The 19,186-nt window shown below is 45.2% G+C and overlaps 3 long non-coding RNA genes across 53 annotated transcripts in view; 1 reads left to right on the plus strand and 2 right to left on the minus strand.

Annotated features, from left to right (window-relative positions):
• Positions 1–19,186, plus strand: part of LOC138918326 (uncharacterized) — a 146,539-nt gene that overhangs the window by 38,698 nt on the left and 88,655 nt on the right. The gene's annotated exons all lie outside the window — the stretch shown is intronic.
• Positions 545–5,277, minus strand: LOC138918332 (uncharacterized). Its single transcript, XR_011427628.1, has 3 exons — positions 5,161–5,277; positions 1,202–1,247; positions 545–606 (listed from the first exon to the last, which is right to left on the minus strand). It is a non-coding gene; the product is annotated as an uncharacterized lncRNA (long non-coding RNA).
• LOC138918330 (uncharacterized) lies at positions 12,042–18,337 on the minus strand. Of its 2 annotated transcripts, XR_011427625.1 has the most exons (4): positions 18,103–18,337; positions 17,311–17,356; positions 16,666–16,726; positions 12,042–16,387 (listed from the first exon to the last, which is right to left on the minus strand). It is a non-coding gene; the product is annotated as an uncharacterized lncRNA (long non-coding RNA). The 2 variants fall into 2 exon arrangements; XR_011427626.1 differs by lacking the exon at positions 16,666–16,726 and having other exon boundaries at positions 18,103–18,332.

Raw genomic sequence — 19,186 nt, forward strand, 5'->3', positions numbered from 1 at the left:
GGGGAAGGGTCAGGTGGAGGGGATGGTGTTAGGTCTCCTGGAGGGACTTCTGAGAAGGCAGAGGACAGAGTGAATGATGACTCAGTCCCAGAAGCTGTGGAAGCCAGAGAGGACACAGAGGCAGTATCATCTTCCAGGTCCTCCAGGAACAGCAGCCGATTGACCTCCATGGTTGTGTTATTACACACCTCACAGGAGGGGTCTGGACATAGCAGTTGACGAAAGCAGGTGGTATCGTGATACTGGCCCCGGGGACTGAAGGAGACAGGATATACATAGCTGCAGCCAGGACCAGAACAAATATATGGGGCCCTGGCAGGTCTGACAGAGTTAGGGGCACCCATTGCATACTGTCCTTTCACATCCCCCCACTTCCTTGAGCTCACAATCTATGTTATTTCCTTCTCCCTAAGACTTTCACAATCTGGATTTCAAAATCTGAGGATTTTCCCTCCCTTATCAATCTCACGTTTCACTGAGGCCCTAGAAATTCTTAGACCCTGCTAAGAAGCGGGATACAGGAAAGAAGGATTGTATTTAGTCACCTTTGCAGCAGAGAAAGCACCTTCCTTGCCTCCTCTGCTTCACTCTGGCAAGCTCTCCAACCTGGGAAACCAGGAAAGTGATGAAGACAGAAGCAAAGAGATATTTTAGGAGGCAGAGTAGAATGTCCTGTATGGTACCCTTGGTAGATTGGACTTGGAGAGCTCCAAGAATTGGGATTCAAGATCACACGGTTAATGATAATAATAAAGCTCACGTATATATGTTGCTTTATCATTCACAAAGGGCTTTCATTCATATATGTATGTCATCCTATGTGAGGCTCAAAAACACCATGTGAGGAACATAGGTCACTGGTTACTTCAAGGAAGAATCTGATCATCCAGGAAGTCAAAGTACTTTCACAAGGTCAGGAGACAGAAGTTCTGACTCTTGACATCTCATACAGCCACTTATTGGGAAACGCCCATTGCCCAGGTCCATCACTGCTTCATGCCCAGATGTGGGCAGAGCAGGAATCTGAGAAGTGTTTCAGATTCTGACTGCTTTCCCATGATCCTCTCCTCTGAGGACTCTGTTTTCTGAGAGGGACTGTATCTAGTGACTGACATCCTCAGAGACCATGGGCCTGGGACCTTATGGAGAGGACAGGAAGGGTCACCCTTGGAGAGCTCAGGTGGGATAGGTAGAACCTTACCACTTGGTGTTCCACCTTTTCTTCTCCTCTTGGCTCTGCCCTGACACTGAGAACGAAAAGAAAAGAAGGAAGGGCTGGGACTCATTGGTCTCACTTCTCTGTTTAGGAAAGTCAGATATTTGTTATCCAAGAATAATATGACTCTCTATTTTAATTCCTATAATTTTGCATTCCTTCCTTTTATTAATTTTTAAAGGTGATAAAATACTTTCAGTTTTTCCTGCTTTGAAAACCTTGAAGGAGGATTTTTGGCTAGAGTCCACACTTGATGTTCTCAGTCAGAAGTCCTCTGCTCAAGGAGGGCATAGACTCTGAGGCCCACAGTCACATCTGTGCTTCCTCAGATAGGCCCCTGTATCCTGGAACAGAGCTCACACTCCAGTGTCTGCTCAGAGACTCAGCTCTGTTCTCCTGATCTGCCCAACACGAAGGAAGGCTTGGCAAGTGGCGCCTGACATGGCAAGATGACTCATGATCAAGTGCTGGGAACGGTGTTCTCCTACACAGATCTGAAACGCTAAATAACTGAATCAAGGACTACAGAATCACTGTTTGGGATTTTATTTGGGAACCTACCAGCACACCCAGATGGTCTGTGAGCTTTAAATGGAATCCTTAGTCCTCCCTGAAGCCCTAGTTCTGCCTGTTCTCTTCCCCTAAAAGAGCAATGATCTGTCCTCTCCTCAGACTTCCCATTTTAGGTGTCTCTCTGGCCCAGCCAAACTCATTTAAAAATGTGAGAAAGGGAACAGGAAAATAAAGAATTATCCTTTGAGGAGCGACTTTTGGTTCCAGCTCCAACACTTAAAGATCTTGGGAGTCTTTACTACGGTCCTTAGGAGAAGCAAAAGCTGAGCAAACTGAAAATCAATGGCTTTTCTTGAAGTCACCAGAGAATTGAGGTTGCAGGGCAAACTACTACCCAAAATCTTCAGAAAGGGTGAATGCAGAGAATCACAGTTAAGATCAGCTTACCTGGAGCAGAAGCCACTAGAGCCATAAACTGGTAGAAACACGTAAAAGACACTGACAAACTGCTGAGGATGCATGTGGGCTAGCATGAAAGTGAGAAACTCCTGGAGGACCATTTAAGGGGAGGCCCCACCTACTCGTGAGTTTTACTTCCAGGAACCCTACTAAGTTTTCACAGTGAAGAACCATGAAGAAACTCTGATGTTTCTGGCATGGGAGGGTGGGGGAGAAAGGTTACCATTTTGAAAGGACTTTGAAATATCCCCTGAGTGTGCTCCGTAATAGAAGCCTCCTCAGCAGGGGAAAAGAGTACCAAGCCTTATCCCACGTGGGAGAAGGGCAATTACCCAACTGCAGCCCTCTGTAGCCTTCCTGTCTCATCTAAAGAGTTCAAAGAAAAGAAAAAAAAAGCTTAGAAACACTTGTGAAGGTCACAACCCAGGGACACAGGCCCACTAAAAGATTTAATTATATCCCCTCCCTTAACACCTTCCCACCGCGTCCCCAGGGCTGCAGTATAGTGATGGGATCATAGCTGAAAGAGTTGCAAGGCATAGGCTCTGTTTAAGGAGGAGATTTAGGGGAACCTAAAGACACAAGAAACACAAAAACAAGGACACTAGAGGAAATTGAAGCCTCTGACATGCACAGCTACGGTAAATATTAAACACAGCCCAACACCTAGCCAGATGAGCATAAAACTTCACACTAAAGGTTTATTTATTTCAGTTCCTATTTCCTAATACAGCATGTCTGGCTTTCAACCAAAAATTACAAGGCATGCTAAAAGGCAAGAAAAAACAGTCTAAACAGACAAAGCAAGTATCAGATGCACATTCACATTGACACAGGTTTTGGAAGTATCACACATAGAATCCAAAATAACCATGATTAGTATGTTAAGGGCTCTGATGGAAAAAATAGATGGCACACAAGAACAGATGAGGAATGTCAACAGACAGAGGGAAATTCTAAGAAAGAATCAAAAAGGAATGTTAGAAACCAAAAACACTACAAGAAATGGAGAAGGCCTGTGATTGGCTCATCTGTAGATTGCATACGGCCAAGGAAGGAATATGTGAGTTTGAATATATGTCAATAGAAACTTTGCAAACTGAAATGCACAGAGAAAAAGAAAAAAAATTTTAAAGCCCAGACTATCCAAGAACTGTGAGACAGTTTCAAAATATGTAGCGTGTGTAATTGGCATACTAGAAGGAGAAAAGAGAAAGAACAGAGTAGAAAAATATTTGAAGTAATAATGGCCAAGGATGTTCCAAAATTAATGACAGGTTAACGATAGATTGTAGAAGCTCAGAAAAGACCCCAACAAGATAAATACTAAAAAAGTCTATACTTGGACATATCGTCTTCAAACTGTAGGAAACCAAAAGATAAATCTTGAAAGAATCCAGAGGAAAATAAACACCCTACATCTAGAAGAACAAGGATGAGAATTGTGGGATTCTCATCATAAACCATGCAAGCAAGAAGAGAGTGAAATATTTAAAGTGTTGAAAGAAGAAAAAACACCACCCACCTAGAATTTTATATCTAGTGAGATTATCATTCAAAAGTGAAGGAGAAATAAAACCTTTCTCAGACAAACAAAAACTGAGGGAATTCATCAGCAGCAGACCTGCTCTGCAATAAATATTTTTTAAAAGTTCCTCAGGGAGAAGGAAAATGATAACTTGGATCTTGATTAAAAAGAGGAAGAGAAGGAATAAATTAAGGTAAAATGAAACTTTTATTTTTCTTATTCTCAATTGAGCTAATAATAATAGTAACAATGTATTGGGTGATTATAGTATATGGATAAGTGAAAGGAATGAAAACAATGTTACAGAGGACTTACATTACTTATAAACGTATATTACAAACTCTACAGCAACCACTGAAATTTTTTTAAAGAACAATTGATATAGTAAGAGATGAGAGAAAATGGAATCATAGAAAATGCTTGTCTAAAACCAGAAAACGCAGAAAAAGAGAAGAAAAAAGAATAGATATAATGAATAGTAAACAGTTATAGACATTGTAGGTATGAGTCCTACCGTATTTTAAAAAAATCGCTAAATATAAATCGTGTAAATTCACCAATTAAAAAACAGAGACTGTCAGTGGATAAAAAAACAAGACCCAATTAAATGTTGTATACAAAATGCCCACTTTAAAAATAAAGATACAGGTAGATTACAAATAAAGACAGAGAAAAATGTACCCTGCTAACACTAACCAAAAGAAAACAGGAGTAACTATATTAATTTCAGACAAAGCAGACTTCATAACAAGGAAAACTATCAGGGATAAAGAGGGGTATCACATAACCATAAAGGGTCCATGCTCCAACAAGACACACAGTCCTCAACATGTATACATCGAACAACATAGTGTCAAAATATGAGGCAAAAACTGGTAGAACTGCAAAGAGAAATAGTTGAATCCATTGTTATGTTTGGAGATTTCACCCTCTCTCTCAGAAATGGACAGATTCAGCAGGCAGAAAATCAGTATAGATGCAGTCGACCTGAACAGCACCATCAGTCAACGTGATCTAATTGACATTTTGTAGAGTACTTCATCCGATAATACACATTCTTCTCAAACTCTCATGGAACATTCACCAAGATAGACCACGTTCTTGGCCACAAAACACACTTTAATAATAAATAAAATAATAATAATAATAAAATAAATAGAGATTGGACAAAGTATGTTTTCAGACCATAATGGAATTAAACTAGGAATCAATTACAGAAGGATAGCTGGAAATCCTAAAATGTCTGGAGATTAAACAACATGCTACTAAACACATTGGTCAAGGAAGAAGTCTCAAAGTATTTTAAGCTAAATGAAAATTAAAATAGAACATATTAAAATTTATAAGGTATAGCAAAAGCAGTACTTAGGGAGAAATTGATAGCGTTGAATGCATCTATTTGAAAAGAAAGATTTGATATTTCTGAGGGACCTGATTTACTTACCTGATTGATGTCTCTCTCTTTCCGAAATTTTGGGAAACATGGACTCCTCTTTAGGTAGCAGAGTGACAGAAGAAGGAGCCCCACCCCACACAGGAAGGCAGGGATGGGAATACCTAGGAACTCAAGCTGGAGCTCAGCCGTGGTGCATTAACATTCCTCAGACAAAGAGGGTGATCTGCATCACCAGAAGTGCACTGCCACCTCAGGCAGCTGGGCGTTAAGAGTGCACATTCTAGACTAGAGTTCCAGGCCCACGTCACAGAGCTTTAGCATAGACACCAAAGGTTCTTGAAGGTCGGGGAGGGGAAAACACAGAAGTGATGAACCCACAACCCTTCCCCCACCATCCAGGCCAGCAAATCAGTCCACCCCTCTGAGGCCCTTTAGATCCTTCCAACTTACCTTCCAACTCCACATATTCACCATAGCATATATTTCACCTTGGTGAAATTTTCTATTTATTCTGTTACCCAGCTGTTACCTAAGAGCCTTTTATTGCTTGGTGATCTCCTTTTGGACCCCCACGTCATCTTTGAAAGTCGGTCCTGTGCCCAGGGATTTACATCCCCAAGATCTACTCGGCCTTCAACTAAAACTTCCCCTCATACATAATGTGTTTTTACCTGTATGAAACCAGAAATGCACTCAGCAGCAGCCCCACCTCCCCTTATCTCCTCAAAAGAATCCACTATCACCAAAAAGCATGAGAGAACAGAGTAGCCTGTATCAACCAACAGAAAGCATGAGAAAGAGGGCCACAAGGGCGTGGCACATCCGTGGACCCAGGGCAAACAACTTGAAAATGTTTGGTAGTTCTTCTTTTCCCCGAATCCCTCTTAGGCTAGTCAGCCTCTAAAGGTTCTCAAATCTGGCCCCCTCCACCCATACGGTGTCTCACCCTGCTGCTCCCTCTTTTTCTCTGCCAAATCCCCTCCTCCCAGCAAAATTTTAAACTTTTCCATTATTTTACAGAGCAATTGTGCTGGACCATGACCTGCAGGGTCAAACTCATCTTGATTTAGGGACTAGGCTTCTCTTTAGCATAACTTCTAGTGAGCACAGTTGTAATCATATTTGACAGTACCTTTAGATTTTTTTTGAATCACACCTATGGTTACTTCTTCCATGAAAGGTTTTATGATTTTTTTCCCCATCTACTTTCTATCTTTTCCCCAAAATTCCCATTGACATCTCTGTACCTTTTTAAACAATAGTGTCATTTTTGTTGATGGTGTATATATATTTATTTCATCTCTCCCCACGCTAGCTAGTCATTTAATAGGTATAACTTTTACAGCTTCATTGTTTAGTGCTAAACTGCTGGAATGAAGCCCTGTGTCATGTCCTCCCTTTGCCTGCCCGCATTCCCTCGCTGAGTCTGATGAATCTATCTTGGCCGCAGACACCCAATCCTTTCCCTCCCATGTGAGAGGGTTTACCAGTAATGACAGCTCCTTTCTTTCCCTGTCTTCTCCCTCATCCACAGCTTCACCATCGTCTCTACCCAAAAGGAAGGTACACTTCAAGCCCACCCCTCTCATGTACCCTCCCTCGACTGCAGGAGGTCTCTGTTCAGACAAATCCCTCTATGTATCTTTGCTTCTCTGGCATTGTTTTTTTTATAGCAAGTCTGGTCCTGACTGCCCCTAAGGTCCCCAGGACTCATGATTGTAAAGTCATCCTTTAAAGTCTGAGCAAGATAAGCTCCACCAACAATAGTTTCAGGTGGGGCCGGCCCCGTGGTCGAGTGGTTAAGTTTGCACACTCCGCTTTGGTGGCCCAGCGTTTCGCCAGTTTGGATCCCGGGCGCGAACATGGCACATTCATGGACATCCATGTGTGTGTGTGTGTGTGCTGATATAGAGAGAAAGGGGAGGGAGGGAGCGGAGACAGAGACAAAATGGAGAGATATCGAAAATGGGTCAAAATACTAATGGGTACACCTGGATAAGGGGGGGGAAGGTTGTTTACCATCCATCCAACTTTTCCACAAGTTTATCTTTAAATAAATACATTTTAAAAATGGACTGTTGACTGTTGTCCCAAATTTTGCCTAACCTTTGAAATTTCTGGCTTTTATTCCCGCACCTGCCATCGCTAGCCTACCCAGACCCCAGAAGTGTGCAATGGTGACTTTAAAACAGTTGTCGCAGGTTCTGTCCCAGGCAAGAAACCCTGGATCCTCTTTGCACATTTAAAGTGTGCTAACATTTCAACAGGGTTTCGCAAAATACTGGAAAAGAGCATCCCCCCCAAAATTTTTTTTTAAAAAATTATACATAATATAAAACAAGAACCAAAGGAAAGAACAAAATATTCAACATGTGTACAGCATGAAACCCTTAATTTCTTCCTTATCTGGTGCCACCGGGTCGTCCGTCTTCTGGAGTTTTGTGGTGTGAGTTGGTTTGCCGGCACTTCCTCTGCTCTGCTAGTCAGTTACCACTCCTGTACCGGATTTCCGTCTTCAAAAAATGTGTTGACATCTTTTGTCATATCTTCTCCCCTTCTTGTCATCCTCAAGGGCCTTATTCTTTTTAAATCCTTTACTTGTTTTAGCAGCTTTATTGAAATATAGTTCACATACTATACAACTTACCCATTTAAAGTGTATAATTCCATGATTTTTAGTATATTCACAGATGGGTGACCATCACCACAGTCAATTTTAAAGCATTTTCATGACTTCAAAAAGAAACTTCATAACCTTTAGCTGTCATGCCCCTGTCCTCTCATCCCCCCAGCCCTAAGCAACCACTAGTCTTCCTCTCTCTCTAGATTTCCCTGTTCTGGACATTTCGTATGAATGGAATCATATGAGGTTATTTGTGACTGGCCTCTTTCACTTCTGCATAATGTTGTCAGGGTTTGTGCATATTGTAGCATGTATCAGTAGTTTTTATTGCCAAAAAATATTACGTTGTGTGGATATACCATAATTTATTTACCCATTCGTCAGTTGATGGACGTTTAGGTTGTTTCCGTCTTTTGACCGTTATGAATAATACTGCTGTGGACATTTGTGTACAAGTTCTTGTGTGGACATATGTTTTCATTTCTCTTGAGTGTATAGCTAGAAGTGGAGTTTCTAGGTAATATGGTAATTCTGTGTTTAACTTTTGAGGAACTGCCAGACGGTTTTCCAAAACAGCTGCACCATTTTTCATACCCACCAGCAGCATAGAAGGGTTTCAGTTTCTCGGCCTTCTAACACTTGCTATTATCTAACTTTTTGATTCTAGCCATCCTGTGTGTGAAGTGCTATCTCACAGTGGTTTTGATTTGCATTTCCCTGGTGACTAATGATGTGGAGCATCTTTTCATGTAATATTTTACTTTTGGGGAAGGAGAGGAGATAAAAAAGTGTTTGATCTCCTGTGTTTAACTCATCATACAGTAGCTCGTTTTAAATGTATTACAGGAAAGAAACTTTCTTCTAAATCTTTGAAAACACTTGCATGGTGATGTGAAGTCCTTATCACATGTACAGTTTTCTCCTTCTGTGCTCTCTACGTGCTGCAGTCACTGTGTGACTGAGGGACTGCAACACCGTGCACTGCATTTGCTTAGGAAGATTCCTTTCTGCGTGGGGTGGAGGGAGGAGTTAACTCAGTGACTTCTCAGGCTTGACTACAGGGCTGAGCAGAACTGATGGCCGGAGCATCTGAAGCTCAGTGCGTTTCCTCCCCATGGCTCTGTCCATCTGTTTTGGGTCAGTGAGCTCCACAGGTAGTAAATGTCAAAGAAACGTGAGAGCTGTGACATGGGCACAAAGCATACACCTGAGAGACGGATGTCAGGATGTTCCCATGGGCTTTTGCCCCTTAACCGTAGTGTAGGAGACGGGCCGTATCACACGTGCCAGATGATGACTGTGAAAGTGGGGTAGGGGTACATGGGAAGTTCCACTGCTCTCGTGCTTGTTTAAACATTTCTGTAATAGAAGCTTAAAATAATGAAAGTAGCTGGGTGCCTCCTAAAGAGAGGGAGGGGACGAGAGGATACCTGGCAAGGGGGCTCAGTCCGTCAAGACGAGGGTTTAGCTCTCTCAATAAGGACATTTCAGGAAGTGTAATCATTGAGGTTAGGAAGGAAACCTCTTTTCATATAACAGGAAAGAAGGAAAGGAGGAACGGGAAAAGGTTTTTGTGAAGGTTTATTGACGGAAAGTTCCTGTCTCATGACTTCTAGTTCCTCTGTGATCAGTGGTCCAGCACATCTACTGAGCAAATGGAGACAGCCTAAATTTGAGGAAAGTGGAGGAGATTTGAAATACATTTGAGTGTCCCTGGAGAGAGAATGGAATAAGGAAACAGCGACCTAAGCTCCATTTGTCTTGTTCTCATGTTAGTAAGCATGGGATAATTCTTTGTGGAATGAGTGAGTGATTTCCAGCTAGTACTGGGGCTGAATTTACTGTGGCATCGGTAGACTCCATTGTGAGATTTAATCCAATAGTGATCAATTAGTTATAGGAAGGCATTTCTGGGAAAGGCAGAGAGATGGGATTTTGCCAGACAGGCAGGATTAAAAGGGATTGGATGGGGCCCATTAGTAGCGGAGCTTTTTAAATGTTGGTTAGCTGACAGACCATCGAGTCTACCCCGGAGAGGGAGGAAATGTAAACAAGAGCTTGACCGACAGACAAGGAGTAAGTGGAAAAATGAAGGGCCTGGAGTTGAAAAGTTAACAAGGGGCATATGAATCAGAAGAATGAGAGACGAGGCCAAGGGGTGGAATGTCCGACTGTAATAATCTGGATGGCTGAAGTGTTCCTGGTGATAAGCTCTGGAGTGTGGCAGTAACTACACTGGAATGGAAGTAAAGGACCCTAAGATGAGATGATGTAGAAACTGAGAGGCTGGTCTTTGGCTGGTCTATCCACATCGATGGTAGAGCCCTCCATGGCCTCCTCACCTCTTCAAGTCTCCCGCCCTGGGCCCCATCCCCCTCCCAGGACCTCCACAGAATCTGCATTCTTTCTTTGACCTCAAGTTTCAGACATTGTGGGTTCAATGGCATAACTCTGGACAAGAAGATACAAGTGTGGAGTGAGAGAGGCTGTAGTGGACACCGGTTTTGTTTTTGGTTTTTGTTTTAACACCTAGCATTCACAAGCCTTTCTGGGAAAACTGCCTCCAGTGCCCTCTGGGATACTCACCCCATTTGTGTAGTGTGTGTGTGTGTGTGTGTGTGTGTGTGTGTGCGCATGCGTGTTTGGTTTTGTTACAATAGTTACCATTATACTTGTATCTTTTCTAATGTCCTCAAATTCCTTTCCCTTACTCGGAGTCTTATTTCGTTTGTCACCTATATCTTGACCCCCTCTTATTACTTATAGAACAATCATTTTATTCTATTTTTCCCTTTTTCTCCTCCCTTCCATTTTTAAAATCATGTTGTTTTTAGAAAACAAAATTGGTATTTTATTTTTCCACCCTTGTAGCCATCTTTATTTTACTTAGACGTCTACAACTTAATGTATTTAATGCTCACCATCATAATGCTTTTTGAATTTTGCCCCAGTTGACACTCAGCCAATTTTTGAGTCCCAGTCTGTCTAAGTGGAGTTGCCTTTCCTCCAAACCCCTATTGTAAGGGTGGGTATGTGTGCAGTCCATGGTGAGACCCCCATATATCTGTAACCTGGTGCACAGTCTGGGACTCACCTCTGGTTCATGAGCTGCAGGTGTTCTTGGGGAGACCAGCCATGGCTCCACCAAGGCCGTGAATATCAGAGGCGGCACTTCCATCCCGATAGGTGAACTGTACACACTAATGGCAAGATCTTGTATATTCCTATTAAGCATAGATGGAAGGAAGGCAGCAAGATCACCTTCCCCAAAGAGGGGGATGCCATGCCTGATGACCTCCCTTCAGATATTGTTTAGTATTCAAAGAACAGCCCAGTGCCTTTTTGGAATAAGGCATCAGTGTGCTGTGCAGTGCCTGGATCAGCCTCAAGGTGGTGATGCCTGGATCAGATTGAGGAGGGGGCGGGGGGGGAACAGGACAGGGTCACCATATGGATGATGAGGCATAAAGCTTTGTTCTACCAGCAAGGTCCTTCTTTCCCCTCTTCATTTTTTCTTCCCTCCTCGCTTACTCCAAGTCATCTTTTCCTTACTCTCAGCTTTATTTTATCCTGGGAGGTAGGTGGCTACCTGGTCAACATTGTTACTACTGGCAGCTGAGTGATGCTTTTGCTCTGCAACAAAATATCATTTGGCAGTCTGAAGAAATACCTAGAGGGGAACCACTTCCCCCAGGTGCCTTTCCAGTAGGGAAACCTCAATGTAAAGTTTAAAGTATTCTTCCCTAACACATTAATATGACTCGCATGACAGATTCTTAAGGCGCGTCTGTGCTGTTCCTAGCCCCTCCCCCACCAGCCCAGGATCCACTGCAGCAATACCCTCCCCCACCCCCCAAATCCCATTCAGGGTTCACCCACCTGTGGGGTCCTCTGGTCACTGACCTCTAAATCATGATGAAGCCACTGTTTTTTCTTCATTGTTGTTTTATGAATTGCATACCTATTCTTGACCCTCTTCGGATAGAGAACACCTGTCTTCCCTACTCTCTGAAGGATGTAAAACATTCAGTGAGCGGAAGGTGTGGGCTGCTCTACACTTTCGTTAAGGCTAAGCGAAGAGGCAGGAGGCAGAGCCCACCTCCTCAAACTTCAGCAGGGAGGAAATGGGCTTTTGGGGGCACGTGATATCTCTTTGTCAACAAGAGCTCCAGAGCACTGGTGACCTTTTAGAAGCCAGAGGAAGCAATCAGTAAGAGCTGAACTCACTCCTCCTTTTCCCTAAGCACAAGCCCTGAGTTACCTGAAACCCATGCCCCCAACACAGGACACAGAAAAGACATCACTATTATTAGAGAATCATTTATTGGGGAGAATTAATATTCTCCACAAGAAGGAATTATTTTGCGGTGGGAAATTTTCCGCTCTCGAAACGCTGGAAAAGCGTTTTCTGTTGACATAGAGACAGATCCCTAAACATAGTGCCTTTAGCAGTGGTGAGAACAGCTGGAGGCCCCTGGGCCGGCTTGATGCCTGCAGGTGGAGCTTGGATGGGGCACATGCTCCCTGCGGGGCACAGATAAGGGACGCTTCTGATCCAATAGCTGATCTTTAAACGCCATGACTTTCTTAGGGTGTCTGTTCTGGTCTCTGATCCGTCTAGAACATGTAGGATAATTCTGGCCAGCAAAGACAACTTCTTGGTGGCAGGACTTGGTGCTTGGCACTTTACAGGAGGGAGCCCTGTAGTTGGAAGGATGCCCCTGGACAGGCTCTGCCTGGGCCTGCTCTTCTGCCTTCTGGTCAGTTTTCACAAACTTCCTCAGGGAAGGAAGGGGCTCTTGAGGGCGGGTGACCTCTGCTGCACACTGCTGCCCCAGTTTCTCCACTGGGAACTTCCCAGGGACCGTCCTGGTCTTCTGAGCCGTGGTGGTCCCAGTAACGGCAGCTCTCCCTTTAACCAGGCCTCTGCTCTGTGCAGATGATATGGGGCTGCCCTTTTCCTGGGGATGTTCTTGGTTTTTGCCTTTTGTCCCAGGACGAAGCCATTGAAAAATGTGGTTCATCTTTTTTCTGAACAGACTTTCAGGAGGAGGCTGTGCCTTCTGTGATGAGGTCTGGGAAGACTTGCTCCCACGCGTCTCCTCTGATGCTGTGATCTGAGTAGGGAAACTCTTTCTTGTAGGTTGGGATGTCCCCAACCCTGCATCCCCTCCACCAAGCTCTTCTTTGTTGGTGCCCGGAGGGCTCACTCTCGTTGTAGCTGGTGGGAATTTCTTATCCTCGTACCTCTTTCGGTCTTTCTTAGGGACCCAAGGCTCCTGCTGCTGCTGCCTGCTGATCCCAGTGTCCTCCAGATGGACATGCAGCACCTGGGAAGCTCCCATGTCCCCACTAGAGACACCGTGGGCATGAGTCGGTGAGGCCTTGCAAGTCAAGCTCTCTGAGGCAGGGGACCTGTCAGTGTGTTGGCCTTGGACCTGGCTCTGATTCCTCTTCTCTAGTTTCGACTTTAATTCCCTAAACAGATGTTCCTTAAGATCCGATGACTTCGGGTCTTGGGGAACTTGTCTTTTTGGTGCAGGGCTTTCAATGGTCCCAGTAATTTCTATTTTACTGTGATTCTCACGTATCCTTTGGGAGCTTCCTGGCTTGCTGGTTGTCAACACATTACCTGTTTTTGACTGCAGAGCGTTGAGCTCCTTGGCCCTGAATATGTCCCTGGCCGTGCTGTGCACGGAAAAGGGTTCTGACTTCATCTTTTTGTTCTGTCGCCCTTCTCTTCTATCACTGGGACTCAGTCTCTCATCCTTTGTCTCATGTTTGGCACCAGCTTGCCTTGCAGGCAGCTCTGGGGGGCATCTGTTGCCTAGCTGAGTAAATTTCTGACTCGCTTTGCCTGTGATGCCACATGTGACAGGCAGATGAGTCTGCCTGGCACCCTTACTCCTCTGAACAACCTCTGCAATCTCTTGGTTGATACCAGAGGGTGATTGTCTCGGCACCCCTTGTCCTTGCCTGCCCATAGGTGAAGTAGCAGGGCAAAGACGATCCAGGACCAGGGCTGAATTTGTTGTTTCCGCTTTTTCTTGAAGAACAGATTTAGAGCTTCCTCTATGGGGCTCGAAGCCCTCGGATTTGGAGTCCACTTCCAAAGTTGGGTTATTTGAGGGGGGACAGTAGAAATAGGTCAAGGACTGGGATGCAGCATCTTCCAATTTAAACGCCTGTATGGATTCAAGGACCCTGCAGGGAAGGCCCCACTCCATTCTCATACGAAAGCTTTTAATATGGGTTTCCATCATCTGTTGTGCGCTGGAATCAATGAAGCAAAGCTCCTGGAAGGTATTCAGGGAGGAGTCCCCACCCACTGAAGGTGGCAAACTCCTCTGTGTTATTTGGGTGCGGGATTTGTCAGAAAGCAGCAATGTCTGCTTGCTGGCATGCCATGAACTGCGCACCGTCCCAGGGAGCCGAGCCTCACTGATTTCCTCAAACTTCTTGCTCAAATGTGCTTTCAGGACACTTTCAAGTTGTTTCTGATCTAGACTTTCTTCCAAGGCCCTTGAATTTTTCCCTGACAGACTTGCCACGTGACTATTTAGGTCTTTCTCAGAGTCATATGCCGGATCCTTATCTGAAGAGCTCTCTGGGTCACTCAACAGATGAGCTTTTGGGCCGTTCTCTGGGCTATGCCCCTGATCCTTCCCCATCTCCTTCTCTACCTCAAGCAGTTCTGAACCCCTCTCATGGAAGCTTTTGGATTGGCTCAATCCAACATTTAGATCTTTGTTCACCGAGATCCGTGAGAGTCCACGATTGCTCTCTGACTTAGCTATCTCTGAGAAATCTCTTGGAGGCATCATCAGTGACAGACACTCACAGATCCTGCGGGGCAGGCCCCACCGGTGTTGGATGAGCCTCTTTCGAAGGTGATGTTCCAGTTTCTTCCTCAGCTCATCACTGAGAGGAAACTCTACGGGAAGGGTGGAGATGGAGGCATGGGCCTGGGAGGTCTGATGGTAAGGAAAGTTGGGAGCTGAAGAACAAAATTCTTCCTGAGATCTTTGGACTACAGAGGGGGAACCCCACAAACTTTCCTGTTGCTTCTGCAACACTTTCCATTCCAGTTGTTGAATTTCAGATGAGGTGAGAGACTCTGATTCATCCTGGGGTCTATGGTGACACACTCCACAGATCCTTATCTGGGGTAGAGGACCAGATGGTAGGATTGGGAGTGGGGATTTAAGGTGGGCCTGGGACTTGACCTGAGTGAGAGGTAGGGGCTGGGATTGGGGCAGGGTTTGAGGCAAGGGTTGGGGCTGGATCTCAGGCAAGGATGGAGGTGGGCGATGGAGAGGTACTGGGGATTCTTGGCCCGTGGAGGCATTTGAGATGGTATTGAAAAGGAAGATTGTGGTGCAGTCACTTGAGTCACGGATAGCAGAGGGCAAGGACTCGCTGTGCAGAGATGGGAGACCCCAGAAGAGCTGCATACATTTTTCCTGTAAATGGTCCTCCAAGATTTTAGGATATGGGGGCTGCTCATGCATGTGCAGCTCCTTTGGTTTGCCTGCACTGCTCCAAAAAGGAAGGGAGAATGCTGAGTCACACTCATCAGCATTTGACTCTGACATTTTCCCCGAAGGATTTAGTTGGTGGCCTGGCCTAAGTTTTTTTGGAAAAGAACCCTTCTCCTTCTCCTTTTCCTTCCACATCAGGAAATCACTCCTCTTTCGGACTTGTCTCTCCAGGAGTGCCAGGACATGAGGGCTAAGAAATGAGAGGTTACCAGGCTCTATAAGGTTAGCTGTAGGGTGTCTCTCCAGAGAGGACTCTGAAGAATGGAGGGCAAGAAACTCTCGATTAAAATCACATGGTGCCAAGGTGGAAGGTGCTAAGAACAAGCCTTTGGCACAAGCTTGCCACCAGGATAATTCTGAAATTGACAGGCTTGAATGGTCAGTGCCTCTGATTGTTGGGACATAAGTGGACAACCCACCAGGGCTATCTGGAGATGAGTTCTCTGGAACAGACTTCAATAAGATGGAAACCGATTTAGATTGAGTCGCAGTTAAAGGGTGGTCTGTCGGTGGTGAGACAGACAGGCTTGGTGCTGTGTGATGACAAGCCAGTGAATCAGTGGGATTGATTATCTGGGACAAATTTGGTAAGGCGTTAATATCTTGGGAAAGGGTGCGGTCAAGAGAGAAGATCGTATTCAGAGACAGAGTGGCCTCTGGTTGGAGAATAGGCCCCGTTGCCTGGGTGTCATGTGGTGGGAGAGGGGGAAGGGCAAGGGGTTGGGGTGGGGAACGGTCTGCTGGGAATTTGGACTCCAAGGGAGGAAAAGGCTCTGGTGGCATAGAGTGACCCGGTGGTGAGGGTGAAAGAAAGTCAGCTAAGGGTGTCATTGGGTTAGGTGAGAGGACGGAGGGGTGCGGTGGGGAAGGGTCAGGTGGAGGGGATGGTGTTAGGTCTCCTGGAGGGACTTCTGAGAAGGCGGAGGACAGAGTGAATGATGACTCAGTCCCAGAAGCTGTGGAAGCCATAGAGGACACAGAGGCGGTATCATCTTCCAGGTCCTCCAGGAGCCGATTGATCTCAGCAGTTGTGCTATTACACACCTCACAGGAGGGGTCTGGGCATAATAGTTGACGAAAGCGGGTGGTATCGAGAGGCCGGCCTAGGGGCCTGCGGGAGACAGGAAGTAGAAAACTGTAGCCAGGACCAGAACAAGGAAAGGAGGACCTGCTGGCCTGTCAGGGGAGGGGCCACCTGAAGCCTGCTGCCCCTTCACAATGCCCCACGTCTATGACTTCACCATACACTCAGCAGCCCTCACCCCAAGGCCTTCATTCACATACCCGTTCCTATGGCAAACCCCTCCCATGACTACTGCAGGCTGTACTGAATCCCTGGAATTGCAGAGAACATGTTAAAGAGCGATCAGGAAAGAAAAGACTAGTCACATTTTCAGAATAGAAATTAGCCTCCTTTTCTCCTCTGTTTCCCTCTGGTAATTTCTCCAACCTGGGAAACCAGAAGAGTGAATTACATGTAATAAAGGTAGAAGTGTAGGTGTTACACAGGAGTCCCTTTATGGGAGACCCTTGGGATATTAACTCTGAAAGCCCCAAGAATCAGTAGATGTGGTCAAACGGTCAATGATAATATTAATAAGGTTCACATGTGTTTGTTGCTTCATTTATAAAGTACTGTCACATACATTATCCCATGGGATGTTCAAAACCACCATGTGAGGAACATAGGTCAATGGTTACCTCAAGGAGTCTGATCATCCAGGAAGTCAACGTAGTTTCACAAGGTCAGGAGACAGAAGTTCTGACTCTTGACGTCTCCCACGGCCACCCACTGGGCAACACCCATTGTCCAGGCCCATCACTGCTTCATGCCCAGAGCTGGGCAGAGCAGGAATCTGAGAAATGTCTCGGGTTCTGACTACCTTGCCATGAGCCTTTCCTCTGAGGCCTCTATCTTCTGAGAGGGACTCTATCTAACGACTGACATCCTCAGAGACCATGGACCTGGGACCTCATGGAGACGACAGGAAGGGTCACCCTTGGAGAGCTCAGGTGGGATAGGTGGAACCTTACCACTTGATGTTCCACCTCTTCTTCTCCTCTTGGCTCTGCCCTGACGCTGAGAACAAAAAGAAAAGAATGAGGAGCGAGGACTTAGTTGGCTTGCTCCTCTCTCTAGGAAACTCAGATATTCATCCAAGATTAATGTCACTCTCTATTTTTATTACTAGCACTTTGTGTTCTTTCCCTTTCTGAATTTCTAAAGGTGATAAGATACTTTCAATTTTTCCTTCTTTGAAAAACTCGAAGGATGATTTTTGGCTAGAGTCCACACTTGATGTTCTCAGTCAGAAGTCCTCTGCTCAAGGCGGGCATAGACTCTGAGGCCCACAGTCACATCTGTGCTTCCTCAGATGGGACCCTGTATCCTGGGACAGAGCTCACACTCCACTGTCTGCTCAGAGGCTCAGCCCTGCTCTCCTGATCTGCCCAATACAAAGGACGGTTTGGTCGAATGACGCCCGACATGGGAATGTGACTCATGATCCAGTGTTGGGAACAGTGTTCTCCTACACAGATCCCAAACTCTCTAAATAACCTAATGCAGGGCCGTGAAATCAGTGATGGGATTTTATCCAGGAATCCTCCACCACACCCAGATGGTCTGTGAGTTTTAAATGGGAAACAGTCCCAGCTGAACCCCTAGTCCTGCCTGGCCTAGTCCCCTAGAAGGATGATGTTCTATCCTCTATTCAGACTTGCCATCTTAGGAGTCTCTCTGGACCAACTCATTTAAAAATGTGGGACTAGAAATGGAAACAACAATAAAAAATCCCTGTTGGTGGCTTGCCCAGGGATCCTTACCTTTTGGTAGATTTTGGTTTTCCAGAAGGTTGGTAAAGATGGAATCCCCACCAGGAAGCACAGGAACAGAAGAAGCAACCACAACCCACACACGATGGTGAGGTTGTGGTCACTATCTAAGAATGTTGAGCAGATGCTCAAAAACAACTCAATATGGCTATTCAGAAATGAGAGAACATTCCATTGACTGAACTCCATTTTCTGAATCGCAAGGCTGCCTGAGGCAACTGAGCTCTGAGAGTGTCCACACTTGCCTATAATCCCAGGCCTGCATCACAGAGCACTGAAGAGTCACAAAGGGTTTCAGAGGGTGGGGGAGGGGACATGAAGAGGGTGTGCCCATGGCCCCTTCCCCCCACCAGCCCAGCTGATCTCTCCATCCATCCTGGGCCCTCCAGGTCCCTCTGCCCTACCCTGCCATCCTATTTTCCAACTCTGTCCGTTCATCATATCATACAATTACATTAATGGAATTTTCTGCCTGTTCCACCTGTACTCCAGATATTACCTGGGCCCCCTTGACTGTTTGGAGAGCTTGACTTTGGTTTCACCAATTCCACTGCCTCGAAAGTCTGAAATGCTCCCTGGAATTTTTGCTAGTACCCAGACATTTACACTCAGAATCATATATGTCCTCAAATCCATCTTTCCTTTAGAATGTTTTTGCCTTACATGAACCCTGATATAGAACTTAAAGTTCTTTACTCATTTGGTTTTGTGAATGTTGAATAACAAATTTTAGTTTTTTGCTTCAGTCAGCCTTTACCGTCTTCAGCCAGTGGGGCTGACTCAAATAATTGAAATGAATAATTCATTATTGAACATTCACAAGACTAAAATCAGTACGGGCATACCTCACTTAATGAAAGGGACATGTTTTGAGAAATGCATCATTAGGCACTTTCACTGTTGTGTGAACATCACACTGTACTTACACAAACCTAAGTGGTAGAGCCTACTACACACCCAGGCTATGTGGTGCTACCCGTATGGGACCACTGTCATATATGTGGTCCATTAGTGACCAAAACATCGTTAATATTGTTACATGGTGCGTGACTGTGGTGGATGACAATGACAAAAT

The sequence above is a fragment of the Equus caballus genome, chromosome 17 (assembly GCF_041296265.1).
Source record: "Equus caballus isolate H_3958 breed thoroughbred chromosome 17, TB-T2T, whole genome shotgun sequence".
Taxonomy (NCBI): domain Eukaryota; kingdom Metazoa; phylum Chordata; class Mammalia; order Perissodactyla; family Equidae; genus Equus; species Equus caballus.